The sequence below is a fragment of the Musca domestica genome, unplaced genomic scaffold, assembly GCF_030504385.1.
Source record: "Musca domestica strain aabys unplaced genomic scaffold, Musca_domestica.polishedcontigs.V.1.1 2, whole genome shotgun sequence".
NCBI classification, from domain to species: Eukaryota; Metazoa; Arthropoda; class Insecta; order Diptera; family Muscidae; genus Musca; species Musca domestica.
Window position 1 is genome coordinate 11,340,019 of NW_026712249.1, and position 19,921 is coordinate 11,359,939.

The window sequence follows — 19,921 nt, forward strand, 5'->3', positions numbered from 1 at the left end:
TTATTCACATTTAAATGCTGGAGTGCTCTAACGGTTTTTCAGCCAAATATAAAGAAATCTCACTATCACGCTTGAATTCCATCACGAATAACTTTTTTTCTGGAAAATTCTCTCTCTAGACAATATAATGATCTGTCACTGGAATAGTTTTAACAGCTGTCGGACTAGTGGCTTAATGACAGCAGTCTGAATTTGGTTGCAGTTTTTTCAACTCACCCTGTATACTCTAATTTTAAGAAAAGTACTAAATAGTACTAAATATGGTATCGGGTGAAGGAAATATTATTTCTCAAAGGACATCAGAACTGAAATCTTCGTATTATTTAGAGACAAATATTGAGGCGGACTCCAAATTCTAATTTTTTAATTAAAAATCTATCACACCCAAAATAAGAACCTGTTTTTACTCCGATAACCGAATTTTCCTTTATGATATCGAAGAAATACTAAAAAACTAGAAGATTCATGCAGGATCTGTGTTTTCCTTTCGCATTCACCTTCGTATCGTCATACAGGAACTGTCCTAAATAATTTCGAGCATTTTTGAAGGACAATCCAATTGGAAATCATTTTTTCCAATTTTTTGGACGAACCATTCGAACCGAAATTGTAATGGAAAATGAGAAATTTAAACACTTTTTCGTTGATGGCATTGAACTCAAGTGTCTTCTTCTCCCCCTCCCAACCAACAAAGAACACTTTCGAATTTCTAAATTCCCATTAGTTTCACGAACTGTTATCAACATTTGAAAATAATCTTCAAAACATATTAAAATCATTAATGCAAGACATTCTGTTTGGTTCAAATTGATTTTATTTGTTTCCTAAAATTAAAAAAGAAATACTCCTCAAGTTGACTCATAACACTGCACTAATAACAACAACAACGACAACATAGGGAATCACAAACAATGTTTTTTCTTTGTTTTTGGTTTGGTTGTTGGGTGGGGTCGCTCCGGTCGATGTTTCATTCTTGGTGGGGTTGTGTTGGAGTTTTTTTTATAAAATAACTTTATTGCCACTAAAGTGGGGGAGTCTTTTTTTCGTTTTTTATGTCTTCTAAGGGAGGTGCCATCAACGAAATTAAACATGTTCTTTTGAACTTTTCAATGTCAAAAGGGGGTTTTCTATTTTTGGGAAAACGAATTAAAGATGGCCAATCAAGCTGTCAGATTTTGAAAAATTAAAAAAAAAAAAACACTTTTTAAGGAAACAGAAAGAAAAATATTTTAGGATTTTTAAAAAGAGAAATTTGTTTGGAAATAATAAAGCACTTGAGAAGAGTAGATCCAAAGTTGAGTATTTTAGGGTACGGTGCAGAGAACTGTATCCACATGGAGCGCAAACGGAATAGATACTTTCTTTTAACGGCTTTTGTATTTTTCATAATTTTTTTATATATAATTTGCTTCACTTACAAAATAATTAATTTCGCTTATTGAGTTATTTGAAAATTATTTGTAGAATATTTTTTTTATTTATTTCTTTTGAAACGATCTCAACTTCTTCGCGTTCGATTTGCAACTAACATAAAATCGTTGCGCTCAAAATGATTCTTTTTTATTGTGGTGATATGGAATTCATATCGGAGAATGTTTTTTTTTTTATTTGCATCAGCGGTTTTGGTCATTCCGAGTGATAAAAACCACAAATGTAGCGGTTGCAGCGAATATGACTACAAATATTTTTGAGGATTTCTATAAAAAGAATATTATTATCCTTGAAATAATTTGAATGAATAAAATGATTTTGGGGTTAGTATTTGATAAAAAAAAACTTAGATCCCCACTTTTATGTGGCTCGCACAGAAACGCTTCTAGCTCTGTCGGCCTCACAGGATTCCAAACTCCTTTGGAATGGTGTTTTTCTTTCCTATTCACATTCGTATTGTCATAGAAAAACAAGCCCTTAATTTATAAGTAAATGGGCCATCCTCAAAATTTCTAAACCTGGAATATCATTCCACCACTACTAAAGAATTTAAAATATTTTAGCAATATAGTTTTCATCGATTCACGAACCCATGACACCTAAATATAGCAAATTTTGTTTAAAAATGGAACTGGAACATTTCAAATACCAATAATTGAGGGAAATTGTCCGTCGGAGGCCATTTCGAAAACTTGACGAACATTGAACAATTTGTTTGAACATTGAACAATTTGTGTGAGCCAGAACAACATTCTGTAAAATCCCTAAAATTTGGATGATACCTTGTATGGGGGCTATACAGGGTGAGATGAAAAAAACTGCAACCAACTTCAGACTGCTGTCATTCCTATGCCACTCGTCCGACAGCTGTTAAAATTATTCCACTGACAGCTCATTATATTGTTTACAAGCGTACAAAAGCATTTAGGTGAGAATTTTCCAGAAAAAAAGTAATTCGTGATGGAATTCAAGCGTGATAGTGTGATTTCTTATATTTGGCTGGAAAACCACATGTGGCTATCGTTAGGGAACTCCAGCATTTAAATGTGAATAAATCTTTTGTGTCTCGTACCATCGCTCGCTACCGTGACATTGGTAGCGTAGCCCGACGTCAAGGAAGTAGACGGAAGAAAACAGCAATATCAGCAGAAATGGTTCGAAAAGTAAAGAAGCGATTTGAGCTGGTGAGCTGAACATATCGCAATATTCCAATCGGCAAATATTGAGAAATGAACTTATCCCATAGAAATTCCAAAAAGTGCAAGAACTTACACCATAACTGAAAGAAAATAGACTCAAAAGAGCTAAAGAGTTGTTTTGCTTGGCCGAAAGTGGTGAACTGCCGAATTTGGGTTTCTCCGCTCCGATGAGGTCAGAGGTCAGCTTAAAATGTGCACCTTCGGTTGGCCACCAGAACTCAAGCGCGGCCATCGTGATGGTTTTGGCCACCATAACAGCCGATAGTCGCTCTCCGCTCGTATTAATCAATAGTGGCATCAGAATAAATGCCGAATATTATCGCGTAAATATTCTGGAGGGTGTATTAAGGCCTTGGGCACGCAAACATTTTGGCCGCAAACCTAGGGCATTCCAACAAGACTCAGCACCATCGCACTCCACACGAGCCATCCAAGAATGGTTACAAAATGAGGTCCCTCGCTTCATTTCCAGCGCACAATGGCTCCCAAAATCTCCGGATAACAATGCGTTGGACTATTGTGTCTGGAGTATTATGAAAAGCAAGGTCGGCTCTAAGTAATACCAAAGTGTCGATCACCTCAAGCAAGCGCTTCTCCGGGAATATGCCAAAATACCGCAGAGGAAGATTCAGGCAGCGCGTGGCGGTTTCATTGGCCGTTTGAAGGCCATAATTGGTGCCAAAGGTGACCAATTCGAACAAATCTAAACTTATTCTAAAAGTTGATGCTATTTCCGACATTTTTTGCTTGCATTCAATAAAATAAAAAAAAAAGATGTAAAAATTATGCCTTTTGACTTTGTTGCAGTTTTTTTTATCTCAAACTGTATATCTTTAACCGATTTCGGGTTAATTGTGTACCAAACAGCCAATATCAGTCCAAATGACCTAAATTTTGGCACATTCGACCGAATTCATGCTAGAAGCAAGTACAGCAAATGTGGTAAAAATTGGTTCAGATATAGCTATATATATTGTTTATCCAATTTGGGGTTTTAAGTCTGTCTTGCACTTATGGAGCTCAAAAATACCTCTGTCAAATTTTATCGAGATCGGATCAGATTTGGATGTAGCTCCCATATATCTTTATTTGACATCAGATTTATGAAACTTGGAGAAATCGGTTCAGATATAGATATAGCTCCCATATGTATGTTTCATTCGATTTGGGGTTTGAAGTCTCACATGCGTAATATGAACTCCACAAGGATGATATTTCGTACCAGATAGCAAATACAGCTCCGAAATAAGTGCCTAAAATTTTGTCAAGATCGGTGAGATTTGGATATAGCTTCCTTATATATTTCTATCCGTTATCAGGTTTATTGTGCACCAAATGGCTAATATCAGTCAAAATGGACTTAAATTTGGCCCATCCGACCAAATTCAGTCTAGAAGTAAGTACATTAAATTTGGAGAAAATCGGTTCAGATATAGCTCCCATATATATGTTTCATTCGATTTGGGGTTTTAAGTCTCTCAATAAGAATGATATTTGGTACCAGATAGCAGATATAGCTCAGAAATAAGTGTCTAAAGTTTTGTCAAGATCTTTTGAGATTTGGATATAGCTTCCTTATATATCTTTATCCGTTATCAGGTTTATTGTGCACCAAATGGACTGAAATTTGGCCTATCCGACCAAATTCAGTATAGAAGCAAGCACATCAAATTTTGAGAAAAGCGGTTCAGATATAGCTATAGCTCCCATATATTTGTTTCATTCGATTTGGGGTGTTAAGTCTCTTCAAAAGAATGATATTTGGTACCAGATATCAGATACTGCTCAAAAATACTTTTGTCGAATTTTATCGAGATCTGTTCAGATGAGAATATAGCTTACATGTATATCTTTATCCGATATCACATGCTAATATGCATTCCACAATATTAAATATTAAATACCAGACATCAGATACAGCTTGGAACTGCCTCTGTCAAATTTTATCGAGATCGCTTCAGATCTTTATAGACATTTTCGATATACATTTTCATCCGATTTTACGGTTATTGTCCACCATATATGTAATATCAACCCAAATTGGATAGATTTTTTCATATTCAACCGAATTTCTTTCCATTTGGTGAAACTCGGGTGGTGAAACTTCAATAAATATTTTTTAACATCATTCTTCTGAAAGTCTTATCATGTACTATACAGCAATGTAATTTGGTACTAGAGATACAAAAGCCTGATTTAAAATTGTTTGAAAATCGATTTGGAGTTGAATATAGTTCCCACATTGTGACTACTCTAAAACCATGATACGCATTCAAATAAGGTTCATAGTTAGTATGATCTACTTCACATAAATTCCCAATATAGACTTTTTTTGTTACGGGAGCTCTGATACGCATAGCGGTGTAAGGTATCATATGATCGGCCCGCCCGTCTTTTGACCTTTCCTTATTGGTTTTTGATTAATTTTCTTTCGACCTCTTTTAAAATTAACCATTTATCTGGTAAGAAAATTACATTCGAAATGTATATATTACAAGTATCTGAGGGTTATAAGGCTTCCACATTTTTTGTGGTATTTGCTTCCAATTCCAAGAATTTATAAATAAAATATATATTTTTTTTTTAAACCCGAGACAAAATTAATTATTAGTATTTAAGGGATAAACATTTCCCCACAAAGAAACCTGTTCTCTTGTCTGAGCATCAAAAATTCCTTAGAATATCTTTTTTTTTTCTCTGAAATCATTTTTTGCTTTCACAGAACATCAACTTGATAATTGTCAGACATGACAATGACAATTTCATTAAGATGGTGGGGGTATCACATTTAAGCCGTGACTTTGTAAACATTAACATTAAATATAAAATTTCACCGGCAAAAAGAGACAGACATATTTTCTCTCTCTCTTTATCTTTTAAAATTTGTAAATGTAAACCGCTAAAAATTTAAAGCGTTACAATTTAACTAACTGATATGCAAAATGCGTAGATGTTGAACAAGACATTTCATTGGCAACAAAAAGGTGACAACATTGCAAAAATCATGTTTTTCATGTTTTTTATTTAGATCTGTTACATGTGTTTAAGATTTTAATTTGACTGGCTGGCAGATTTCTTTGGTAACCGAAGTAAGAGAAATTAAGCCCACATTTTATCTGCAGACAAAGCAAGTCAATTCTATTATTTGCAAGACAATGAAGAAGATTCTCTGTCTGGTTTTTAATTTTAATTAAAAGCAAACAGACAAAAAGAATTTAAAATACATCCCAAAGTGTGGGCAAATAAATAGCACAGTATCTAAATATACCAGACGCGGAAGATATTAGATAGCAATACTTCATTAAAACTGAGATTGGAAATCATTACTGTTTCAATTTTAATTAGGAAAAAATTGCTATTTTTCAATTTGCTATTTTACTGCTCCACAACTGTAACCACAATAAATATGTGTCGCATCGAGTGTTATATTTTTGCACAAGTCAATCTCACTTATTAATTATAACTTTTTCAAATCTTTAGAATAATGTGGCCACCGCACTCATCCATTGTCAGACGTTGTGTGTGAATATATATATATATATATATATGTGTGTGTATGTTCACTGTGCTTAATTGATAAATTAAAACCACAAAAAAGAGAAAAAAAATACATATTGTAAATAAATCAGGCCGCAGGAAATAAGAAAATAAAAAGGAAATAATCTGTGCATAAAATAATAATAAATTATCTAGAGAGTGTGTGTGTGTGTGAGAGAGAGAGAAGATGAGAATCTAGAGAAACAAGTAAAATAGTCTTAGTCGGTTTTGCCGACAGATGTATACCCCCAGCCCTGACTTATGATTATCCAAACATTATGTTGACTCCTTATGGGGGAGTTTCCGAAGCAGTTGGCCAATATTGACTAATTCGCATCTAACCTAAGACTGATAAAAATATTACAACATGCCAAATTTCGACTATATCGACTACTTCCTATGCTTTATATGAGATGTGTGCATTTCCACAAAATGTGGAAATATGCGCGAGGTTACAGATATATACAGAAAAAAACAGTAAAGAAAATCTTAAAGTCGGGCGGGGCCGACTTTATGGTACCCTACACCACTTTGCTAATTTAGTAGAGCTCCGCATAACAATTAAAAGTTTTTATGGGAGAATTCTTTCATGCACGCCTTGATTATAATTACAATTTAAAGTTCAAAGGAATAAATATGCCAAAGCATTTGTATCCTTTTATCCATTTGGTGCACAATTAATTTGAAATCGGATAAAGATATATATGAGAACTATATCCAAATCTGAACCGATCTCGATAAAATTTGGCAAAGATATTTCTGAGCTGTATTTGATATATTTCCCTGAATATCGTTGTTGCGGAGTGCATATTACGGCTGTGGGTAACAAATAGAACAAATCGGATGAACAGTATATATGGGAGCTATAGCTATATCTGAACCGATCACCACAATTTGACATACTAGCTTCTACACTCAATTCGGTCGTAAGTGCCAAATTTCATCTCATTTGGACAAATATTAGACGTTTGGTGCACAATAAAAAGTAAATCGGACGAAGTTATATATGGGAGCTATATCCAAATCTGACCCGATCTCGATAAAATTTAGAAAATGTATTTCTGAGCTGTATTTGATATATTTCGCCAAATATTGTTGTTACAGAGTGCATATTACGGCTACGGAGGACAAAAATAACCAATTGGATGAACAATATCTATGGGAGCTATAGCTATATCTGAACCGATTTCCATCAAATTTGGCATACTTATTTTCAGGCCTAATTTGGTTGTATGTGCAAAATTCCATACTAATCGGGCTTACATTACTCGTTTTGTGCACAATAAAAGGCAAATCGGGCGAAGATATATATGGGAGCTATATCTAAATTTTGACCGATTATCTCCAATTTCAATAGGGTTCGTCCTTGGGTCAAACAAATGATTTTTGCAAAATTTCATCTGGATAGTGCAATAAATGCGAACTGTACTTTGTCTACAAAAATAAATGGACAGACGGACAGACAGACGGACGGACGGACGGACAGACGGACGGAATCATAAAGTTCGATTAATACTATATTCATATAAAATTTCTGGATAAGAGAATAAAAGACATATATAAATATTGGAAATTGTGGCCCTTTGTGGATGAGGTACCAGAAGCGGTTGGCAGAACTATATTATCTTCACAACAGATCTTGTGTTAGCGTAAATGTTTGTATGTGTGACATTTAAAGAGAGTTGAATGGTGTTGATGTTATTGAAATATTAAAGTGTATCAAGTCTGAATGGAATCGGACGATATTTTCGCGTTTTATAAACAACATTAATACTCAAAATTTTGACAAATTTTGATTTAGACAGAGAGTAGAAGTGATTCAAATATTAGGATTCGTAAAGTTGGAGCAAAATCGGATTATCCTTTCTCTTTCTATGCAGTAAATTATTTTCTTTGAAAATTTTGACATACCAGAAGAAGTGGACCGATATTCCCCATCTCCAAACTCGATTTAAGTTTGATAATAATATTACGATGTACCAAGTTTGGAGCAAATTGGCGATATCACTCCACTTATTCTGATACCTCCCCTACAAAAGATGACGATTTTCACAGAAAATAATTTTCCGTATAGAATAAGAAAGGATCATCGAATTTTGTTCAAATTTTACAAATCTCAATATTTGTATCAGTGCTATGTTAGGAACGAAAATGGACAGATTCGACCCACACTATCACGCACCTCCCCACAATGGGTAAATATTTTGAATTATTATAAATCCTTATAAAATTTCGATATAAGCATTCGATTCCCTTCAAATTTTACAGAATCCCAATATTTCTACTTAGACAAGATCTGGGATGAAGTCTACTCCTTCTGGGACCTCCCCCACAAAGGGTCAAAATTTTGAATAAATTTATCTCCTTTATAATTTGCGAAATAATCATGCGATTCTTTTCAAATTTCGTACACCCCAATATTTGTTCTAACACAAGATCTGGTGTAAAGATGGGAAAGATCGGTCCTATCCTTCTGGTATCTCCCCCACAAGGGGGTCAACATTTTGAATAACTATGAAGCTCATAAAACGCGAAATGAGTATTCGATTATTTTCAAACTTAGCACATGGCAATATTTCTATCAACACATACACATAGGTGTAAAGATGGAATATGTCAGACCACTCCTTCTTGGACCACCCCTACAAAGGGTGAAAATTTTAAATAATTATATCTCTTTTAATTTGCGAAATAAACATCCGATTCCCCTCAAATTTCACCCATCCCAATACTTTTATTAACACAAGATCTGGCGTGAGATGGAATATATCGGTCTACTAATTCTGGGAGAGTGAACGTGAACCTGAATTGAATATTTTTAGCTGGGAGTCAAACTACTCACTGAGAACTGGAAATTAAAACTACAAAATACAAAAAAAAATCAATATTTTGTGACTACTACATACCATTAGCATTACCAGTAAGCTAAAAAATAATGTATTATTTCTTACTTTTATCATACGAAGTAATGAGTAACGGAGGCACAAAGTTAGCAAGTCAGATTACAAAACTTACGGATGACGGTTCGAATCTCCACTTCAGGAAACCAGTAAAAATAATAGAGGTCTTCCGGTCATCAATGAGAAGACCTTCTGGTCCTCTCTGAGAAGACCTTCTGGTCCTCTCTGAGAAGACCTTCTGGTCCTCTCTGAGAAGACCTTCTGGTCCTCTCTGAGAAGACCTTCTCGTCTTCTCTGAGAAGACCTTTTCGTCTTCTTTGAGAAGACTTTCTCGGTTTCTCTGAGAAGTCCTTCTCGTCTTCTCTGAAAAGACCTTCTCGTCTTCTCTGAGAAGTTCTTCTCGTCTTCTCTGAGAATACCTTATCGTCTTCTCTGAGAATACCGTATCGTCTTCTCTGAGAAGACCTTTTATGTCTTCTCTGAGAAGACCTTCTTGTCTTCTCTGAGAAGACTTTCTCGTCTTCTCTGAGAAGACTTTCTCGTCTTCTCTGAGAAGACCTTCTCGTCTTCTCTGACAACCATCAGGTCTTCTATAAGGAGACCCTCGAGCTTGACTATGACCATAATAATAAGGCATTAAGATGCTGTTTTGTAAGCGGTTGCCGGAGCCAAAATATAATTAATAACACATTATTTGGTAATGAGATTTTTTGCCTAGGAAAGGTCTTCCAGCTATTAAAAAAGACATCGGGTGCCCAGTCTCGATCCTAGTAATTTGTAGAAGACCAAATTGAACAAATTATTTTATCTATGGAAGTTTTGCAGAAAATCGTGCATGTTCCATTGAAGGATTTCCCACTATAGAAGACCGATGGGTGATCGCTATATGAATTCGGAATGTTTTCTTTCCACATAAGTACTATAGTAGGTCTATGGAATCTCTTCCATCAGAATAAGGCCTCATACATATAAAAGTCCTTCCTCAGGTCTTAGATGACAAGGCTGTGATGTAAATGGTCGAATAGTGCAGAAGACATGTTTAAGGTTTTTATACCCTCCACCCTATGGAGGGTATATTAAGTTTGTCATTCCGTTTGTAAAACCTCGAAATATACATTTTTGACCTCACAAAGTATATAGCATAAAATTATCAATGTCCGTCCGTCTATCTGTCTGTCCGTCTGTGGAAATTACTCTAGCTTCCGAACGAAATGAAGTAGGTTGATAAAATTTTACTCAAATGTGTGTATATGTATGCAGGACTTTTGGTATTGAAAATAGGTCATGTCTTCGTATAGCCTTATTTTGATGATTTTAGAAACATTATTTACCGGAATTGTTTCAACTTTGGTATTTGAAGTTCGTAATGGATACTACATCCCAAGACAGAAAATGAGCCATGTAGGTCCACGTCTTCGTATAGCCCCCATATAACGGTACCTCCCGATATTGGGAATTTTTATGATTAAAGAGACATTATTCACCGGAACTATTTCAAATTTCGTATTTGAAGTTCGTAATAGATACTACAGCCTATGACAGAAAATTGTCTGTGCAGGTGCGCGTCTTCGTATTGCCCTCATATAACGGAACCCCCGATATTCGGTATTTTGATGATTTTAGCGACATTATTTACCGGAATCATTTTATTTGTTTTGTATTTGAAGTTCGTAATGGATACTACAGCCTGTGACAGGAAATTTTCTGTGCAGGTCCACGTTTTACAACCCCTCCAGAGTACCTCCCTATATTCGGTATTTTGATGATTTTAGCTACATTATAAACAGATTTTTTTCAAGTTCCGCATTTGAATATTGTAATAACTTGTGAAAAAAGTTGCAGATCCACTTTGTCGTATAGACCCTAATATACGGCTACATTCGGTATTTTTAAGATTTTAACGGAATTTTTAACGGATTTTATTTTTTGAAAATTGTTAAATTTGTACCAAATGGTGGATGGTACAGCTTCTTTACTTGTTTTTTTTTTTCAAAAAATAAAAAATTCTCTCTGCCCAAAACTGATGTAAAGTACTTTATCCATAGAAGATTCTTTTTCGCTTTCTCTCTCTCTCTCTGTTTCTCTCTCTCTCTTTAGGTTCAGATATTTTTCATCCTTAATCGATTGTCGTTTGGTTCTTCCCCTAACCATATCATGTGACACTTTTGACACTCTCCAAGTAGATATTGTTTTGACAATCACAAAAGCAATACGGTATTTTTTCTCCACACATGAGTACGAACTTAGCTGACACTGATGAGGTGCAGACAACAGCACATGCAGATACTTGAGCTATGCAGATGATAAATGTTGGTGGGTCAAATGACAGGAAAAAAAAAAAATAAAACAAAAATAAAGTTAGATAACCACAAGTTGATATCATTATTCTTTTTTTTTTTATAAATTTCTATTGTTGTAGAGTTCTTAACGCCTACATACACATATATGGAGATATAAACGACAACGTTGCCTGTCCTTACGGCAAGAAAGACAAAAAACAAAAACGCTGACTGATAGGAAGATAGCGTTTGCTTGCATAGATTACAGACGGGTTATCTTTATATCTACAATGTAGATTCTACATATATATATATATATGCATTGTATTCATATATATATAGTGGTATTTTGATTTATAAGCAAATATATTGCCTTAATTGGATTTAATGTGGACTAGAATGTATGAAATTAATTGCATAGACAAAACGTGCGATCACGAGATTTTTTTTTGTCGCACCCCTTTAGATAATAATTGTGATTTAGAAAATGTTATCATTTCAGATAACACACATAGATATTTAGACTATGCTCAATGGGTTGGGCATTTGAAGGTCAACCCAAAAAATATCAAATCGTTATTATCACTTTCGAGGATGGGTTTGTGAATTTTGAAAAGACAAATGCTGGTCTAATTCCATTAATGGGTTTCTGAAAAGTCCTGATCAAATAACCAATCTTTAGAAGTATTTTTCAATAATTTTCAATTAAAGAATAGTGGATTGAAAAACATCTCAAATAAGGAAAGGATTCATAGTTTTTTTAGTATCGTACTTTTCCTAGTACGTTTTTTAGGACATTTTTAAAAACCTTCTTTAAAGTGAACATTTTCTGCAGATCCTCTAATAAGAATATATCCCTATTTTCACAGTAATAATGAAAATAATGACTGATCCAGAATCTACACCCAGACGAAACGGCTGAAGTTAGAATCTTGAAATTTTTCACGAGGGCTAGTCTTGGTGCGTAGACGTGTGATAAGGCTGGGAAAATCGTACCAAAAGGGAATGAAAAGTGTTAAAATGGCTAGGTTTTTGCAAAGTTGTACTGAAAAGGTTACGAAAAATACTACAAATAGAATACTTTATATTGGACAAACGGAATGAACTAGAATTTTGAAATTTGTAATATCAGTCATTGATAGAGTGGATCATAGATGTACCAAAGGATTTTGTGAAATTCGAACTTTAACGTTACGAAAAGTTCTAAAATGGTACTAAACTTCTAAAATGTTACCATTTCGTATTATGTGAACGGATAGAGCTAAAACCTTGAAATTCTGTATGAGAATCAAGGTGGAAAAGTAAGTTTGATATTTAAAGTTGATTTTGAAATTTTGTACTAAATGTGCGAACTGTACGAAATGGTACTAAATTTGGAACAGTTTGGTTTAGAGTGAACGGATGAGGTTGGAATTTTGACATTTTGTATTGCGGTCCCTATTGACGGTAGGTTTGTAATAAAGAGGTGGTTTTGAAAATGTGTTCTACAAGTGCACGAAAAGTACTAAATAGTACTATATTTGGTAAAATTTGGTATTGGGCGAACAGATAGTCCTTGAGATCTGAAATTTGGTCTTTTCATGTGTAGCCTGGACATATAGGGGTGGTTTCGGAAATATGTACTAGAATTGGACGAAAATTACTAAATGGTACTATATTTGGTATAGGGTGAAGGGATAGAGATAAAATTCTGAAATTTGATATAAAGATTACTGATGGTATCTGTGTTTGAGATTTGGCGGAGGTTTTGGAAATTTTTTCTATATTTGTACGAAATGTACTAAATAGTACTAATTTGGGTATTGGCTGTAATCTTCAAATTTAATATTGGGGTCTCTGTTGGTATCATGAGGTGATGCTAAATGTGGTATTGGGTGAAGGATAAAGCTGGAATCCTCAAATACGATATAGATGTCACTGTTGATATCTGTGGTAAAGAAATGGAGATGATATTGGAAATATGTACTATCATTTTTCGAAAAGTACTAAGTGGTACTAAATTGGGTATTGGGTGAAGGGATAGAGCAGGAATCCCGAAATTTGACATTGAGTTCTCTGTTGGTATCTGGAATTGATATATGGTAATGGCTTTGGAAATGTGTACTAAAATTCTACGAAAAGTACTAAATATAGAGCCGGAATCCCGAAATTTGATATGGATGTCACTGTTAGTATATGTAGTTAAGATATAGAGGTGGTATTGGAAATAGGTACGTCCGTATAATTGTTTGAAAAGTGCTAAGTGCTACTTAATTAGGTATTTGGCTGGAATCCCGAAATGTGATATTAAGGTCTCTGTTGGTATGTGGGATTAGACATGGAGTTGGTTTTGGAAATGTGGATTTTGAGGTCGCTGGAGGTGGTTATGAAAATGTATTATATGATTGTACGAAAAGTACAAAATTTGGTTTTAGGTGAAGGAGTAGAGCTGAAATGCTGAAATTTGATATCGATGTCACTGTTGATGTCTGTAGTTGAGAGAAGGAGCCGGTTTTTCAAATTCGTACTATGGATGTACGATATGGATAGAGCTGGAATTCTTAAATTTGGTATCGAGGTCACTGTTGGTGTCAAGGGTGGAGAGAAGAGGTGGTTTTGGCCTGCGTAGTATAATTGTACGAAAAGTACTAAGTAGTACTGAAGCTGAAACCGTGCTATTTTATACTGCAGTTAGTTGGTGACTCGGATCGAGATATAGAATGGTTTTGCAAATGAGTACTGAAATTACACGAAAAGTTCTAAATGTTTGAAAATTTGGTATTGTGTGAATGAATAGAGCTGGAAACCCGAAATTTGATATTGAGGTCTCTGTTGTTATCCTGTGTTCAGATTTGGTGGTGGTTTTGCAATTTAATTGTTCGAAAATTCTAAATGGTACTAATTTGGATCACTGTTGGTGTCTATGATGGAGAGAAGTAGATTGTTTTGGATATGCGTACCAAATGTTACTAAATTCGGTGTTGGGTGAAGGGATAGAGCTGATTTCTAGGGCTTACATTTGAAGACTTTTAAATACTTTTGGACACAAAAATTGTATGTAGGTCCATTGTACAATGGTGTTACTAAAATCCTCCTTGGTAAATTTCATTATGAAAGATTATGAATTCTTCTTGGCATAAAAGGTAAACATTTTCCTATTGTTCTTTCCGAAAAAGGTAAAAATTTGAAAAAAAATATTTTGATATTTTGAAGGACTGAAAATTTAGTACGATAGTACTAGTACGAAAAAATATTTTGTCAATATGAAAAAATTTTGCTTTTTAACTACGAAAATCTAAAGAAGACCCAAAAGGCATTTCATTTATAAAAATCCATTTGAATTTTTCTATAAGTCTTCCAAATATAAATGAGAATTTTAATAGGTCTTTCGTAGGCAAAATACCCCCTCGGAGCTAATTTTTAAATTCCACATGGAAATGAGTCACTACCTTGCAATGCATTTCCTCAAAAACTCACTTCAGCATTTTTCCCAATACAGCACAGAGTAGTCAGTCTATTTTGATATTTTCCGATGAATGTTGAGGAATTTCTTCCAACAGAAAAATTCACTCACACCTAATTAGGCTACAATGAAGTAGAGTTATCCCCCTTCCCCCTTTCTCTACCCTCTCACTCTCTCACACTCAAGAACATTTTATTCAAGTTACATCAGAAACTAATTTAGATAAGAGCAACAACAATAGAACTGCAAGTGGAGTTCTTTTTCAAATAACACCCTTCCCTCTCTTACCCTCTTCCCCAGGCTCCACAACAAAAAGGGAAAATCAAATAAAGAAGAAAAGAAATTAAATAATTTTTTTCTGGTTCCCTAAAATAACACAAAAAGTCACAGCAAAGAATGGATGCCGTTTGTGGATGAAGTGGAAAACTCGATGAGTGTGGCTAATTTTAGCTTAGAAGAGTTGGAATAGCTCTGCTTTGAAATGAGATCGTTGTTCTAATGTTCTAAGGAAGGCAGTCAGAGTAGCTATTTAAATAAGAAGTTGTAATGTTATTTTTATTGTTGTTGTTGTCGTTGCTGTTCGTGAGTTTTCTATGCCATTTTCCAAGTGGCATGTGCAGCGAGAGTTCATTTTAAACAGAAAAAAAATCAAATGCCACAGATGCAATTGCAGGCAGCTGTAAAACGAATGATGCTGCAGCTATTGCTGCTGCACATGTTCGCTTTGTATGCATTGATCTGAAGTGTTTGATAGTACATAACTATGTGTTTCTCATATATTATGTACTTGCATTGTATATACTTTTATATACATGATGGCTGGAAATATAAATAAGCCCCCATATATTTATTTTATTAAAATGTATGGCTTTTTATTTATGACAATTAAAATAAACAAATAAGTGTAGAAAATTTATTCAGCCATCATATTTGTTTAATAGTTTCTCTCCACATCAATTCAACCCCCTGCCTTTTCTTTTTTAGCAATTGCGGATCTGCTGCCAGATTTTTATCCACTTGGTTGTTTTATTATTAATTTTTACCATGACGAATATTTTAATTAATTTGCTACGGCAGCACATACAAGAGGTCTCAGTTTTCATGATATATTGATTTTTTTTTGGAGAGGGGGGCCTTCCAATAATTTTGTATCAATAAAACGCACGCTGGCAAAGGCATTTCATTCGAGTGCCTCCCAATGCAATTATCCATGACATGATGATCATAAATAAAAATTATTATTGCGTTTGTAAAACTTCGAAATATATATTAAAAATCATACCCCTTAGCATTTTTCGTCTGATAAAAATTGAGAAAGGGGTAACAATTTTTAAGATATTGATTAAAAAAAGTAAAAACAAGAAAAAGTTCGGCCCGGTCAAACTTTGAATACCCTCCTCCATTTGGTACAAATTTGGCAATTTAAAAAAAAAATAAAATCCGTTAAAAATTCTGTAAAAATCTTAAAAATACCGAATATAGCCGTATATTAGGTCAAAATACCGAATAAAGGGAGGTACCATGGGGGTTATAAAACGAACTTCAAATACAAAATATATAATTCTACCATTTAGTACAATTATAGTACGCTTATCCAAAACCAACTCCTTCTCCCAACCACAGACACCAACTGTGACCTGAATATCAAATTCTATTCCTTCAGCCAATAACAAATTTAGTACCATTAAGTAATTTTCGTACAAATATTGGACGCATTTCCAAAACCGCCTCCATATCTTAAACACAGATACCAACAGTGATCTCAATATCAAATTTTACGATTTCAGCTTTATTCCTTCAGCCAATACTAGATTTAGTACCATTTAGTATTGTTCCAACAATTATAGTACAAATTTCCAATATCAGCTCCATATCTTAACCACCGATACCAACAGAGACCTTAATATTAAATTTGAGGATTCTAGAAATATCCCTTAATCCAATACCAAAATTACTACTATTTTGTACTATTCGTACAAATATAGGTCGCCAAATATCAATCCCAGACACCAACAGAGAGCTCAATATTAAATTTGAGGATTTCAGCCATCTCCCTTCATCCAATACCAAATTTAGTACCATTTAGCAATTTTCGTACATTATATTACACATCCATTACATACACAAAAACACCTCCATACCTGAATTTCAGACACCAAAAAGAAATCTCAATACCAAATGTTGGGATTCGAGCCCTATCCTTTCACCCAAAACCAAATTTAGTACCACTTAGTACTTTTCGAACAATTATAGTATACATTTAGAATACCACCTCCATATCTTAACCACAGACACCAAAATATCCCTTCATCCAAAACCAAACTTAGTACCATTTTCGACTTTTCGTTCTGTTATAGTACACATTTCCAAAACCACCTCCATAGAGATCTTAATACCAAATTTCGGGATTCCAGCCCTATCCTTTCATCTTATACCAAACTTAATACCATTTAGTACTTTTCGTACAAATATAGGAAACATTTCCAAATCCCCCACCAAATCTCATTTCGGAACTTTTCGTAACCACTGCACTCCGGCACTGCAGCTAGCTCATTCTGTTTGCCCAATATAAGGTATTTTTTAGTACATTTTAGTCTTTTTCGTACCTTTTTGGTACGAATTTCTAAAAACGCAGCTTTATTAAACTTCGTACAAAATTCAAGATTCTACCTACAGCCGTTACGTCTGGGTGTTGATTTTCGGTCAGTCAATCAGTTATTTCACTACTTTTGGTATTTTCAGCTAAGTTCGGCTGGGTCAAACCCTCCACCATTTGGAAGGAATGTGCTAATTGTAAAATAATCCGTTGAAAAATGCCGCTGTGATTTTAAAAAATCCGATTATCGCTTCGGTGCTTCACTTATATGAGGCTATAAGAAAACATGGGTCTGTTCACCCAAAAGAAGTCAACGCCTGTTACGAACTCCAAATTTGAGATAATTCTTTTGAAAAATATAGTTAAAATGATTGAAATATTTTCCAATCGATTTCCTCGTTGGAAAAACTTTTGACATAACGTTTTTAATAAAGGTTTATTGTAATACAGGTCCTTAAATTCTGACCCAAAACCAAGATCTCCACTCAGATTTTTTTTTAAATATCAAATGTTACTTTTATAGTACGGCTATTTCGAAATATACACTTATCGTTAATACATTATCTCGGAAGGGCTCACAACATTTTTTGCAAAATCCGAAATTTTTAAAACAATTTACTTGGCGATTCAAAACGCCTATGAGCTTCTATTTTTAGCTCTGTTTTTGATAGAATTGGGTTTTTCTAAAATTTTGTTTTTCCAAAAAAAAAAAAAAATAAATAAATAAATAAATAAATAAAATAAATAAATAAATAAATAAAAAATAAACATGTACGAAATATGCAGGGCACCTATAAGACATTCTGTCTAGAAAATTCCTGGAAATGTGTACTGTCGTCCGGAGGCCTATAAAAAGTTGTCAGTCTATAGAAGACCTATTAGGAATAATTGTAAAAATATCTTCTTTCTAAACAAAAGCCTTGAAAAATCGTCTGCCCTCAAAAGGGGTCTTCTTTATGGGAGATTTGGAAAATATCTGCTGTTAACACAAGATCTGTCTACAAAAGACCTTTAAAAGCTTTTTTTTTTTGAAGAAAATACCTATATAAGATCCTAAAAATTGGCTTCTCTCTATGATAGATTTGCAAAAGGTCTTTAATCTACCGAGGCTCTCTGAAAGTTTCCCGTCTCTACAAGAAAATAACTTTAATGTATAGAATATCTGTAGAAGTGGTATAGCGGGGATCAATACTTGTTCTACGAAAGTTTGAAATTGAATCTATATCTATAAAAGAGGAAAATCTCTGTTATAGACTCAAAAACTGCTAAAGAGATTTTAGTAACATTGGCTATATAATTTTTGTAAATCCTACTTGGAACTGGAGATATAGCATCAGCATAGGAGGTACCTCCAAAAAATATAGTTTTTACATATTTCTTGATCGGTTACATGATTCAACGCCCAGGAAAGCTTTTTTACATAAAAACCTCACTGAAAATCTGCAAATATCGCAATTTTTTTCGACCCTCAAGTAATGAAGTCTCGTTGTTGTTTTTTTTTCTCTCATTTTGGAATTAAGATGTAACCATCCATGAATTGTGTCATTGTCGTATTGACGTATCTGAAACTTTTCACGTGGGTTATCAACAATTGTTTGATTTGGAAAAAAATAATCCACCATAAATTGACTTAGCATTATTCGAATGTGGCCTAAAACCCAAGAAACAACAACAATAACATAATTACTAATTTCAATGGAACTATTGGCCAGCTGACATTGAAATCTTGAGCAAAAAGTCACAATAATTCCAAAAAAAAAAGTTGGTAAGCTAAAAGCAACAACAAAAAATTGTGTTGTAATCCATTGCTTCCACACAACGACGACCTTGATCAAAAGCTGTCATCCATAGTCAAGTATGGAACTAATAAAAATAATAACAAGTAAAAAAGCTGTAAGTTCGGCCGGGCCGAACTTTTAATACCCTCCACCATTTGGTACAAATTTGGCAATTTCCAAAAAATAAAATCCGTTAAAAATTCTGTTAAAATCTTAAGAATACCGAGTGCTTATACGACGACGTGGGCCTGCATAGGCATATTTTGTCATAAGTTGTTACAATAATTTAAATGTGAAACTTGAAGAAAAATCTGTTTTTAATGAAGTTAAAATCATTAAAATACTGAATATGGGGGGGGGGGTACCGTTATATGGGGGCTATTCGAAAACGTGGACCTGCACAGACAATTTTCTGGCATGGGCTGAAGTATCCATTACGAACTTCACATGCGAAATTTGAAACAATAAATAATGTCCCTAAAATCATCAAAATACCGAATATCGGGGGGTACGGTATATGGGGCTATATGAAGATGTGGACCTGCACAGAAAATTTTCTGTCTTAGGCCGTAGTATCCATTACGAACTTCAAATACCAAATTTGGAACGATTTCGCTAAATAATGTCGTTTAAATCATCAAAATACCGAAAATCGGGGGGTACCCTTATATGGGGGCTATACGAAGACGTGGACCTACATGGCTCATTTTTTGACTTAGGATTTAGTATCCATTACAAACTTCAAATACCAAATTTGAA

At 34.2% G+C, this 19,921-nt stretch overlaps 1 protein-coding gene across 2 annotated transcripts in view; it reads right to left on the minus strand.

The window, feature by feature from the left end:
• LOC101889409 (coactosin-like protein) overlaps positions 1-19,921 on the minus strand; it is a 61,570-nt gene that overhangs the window by 25,628 nt on the left and 16,021 nt on the right. Inside the window, exon 1 of one of the 2 annotated variants that reach the window (XM_059121789.1) lies at positions 1,419-1,565. The exons of the other annotated variant lie outside the window; for it this stretch is intronic. The gene's annotated coding sequence lies outside the window, so the exon portion shown is untranslated. Of the gene's footprint in view, positions 1-1,418; positions 1,566-19,921 lie in introns of those variants that run through there. 2 annotated transcript variants of the gene reach the window in all.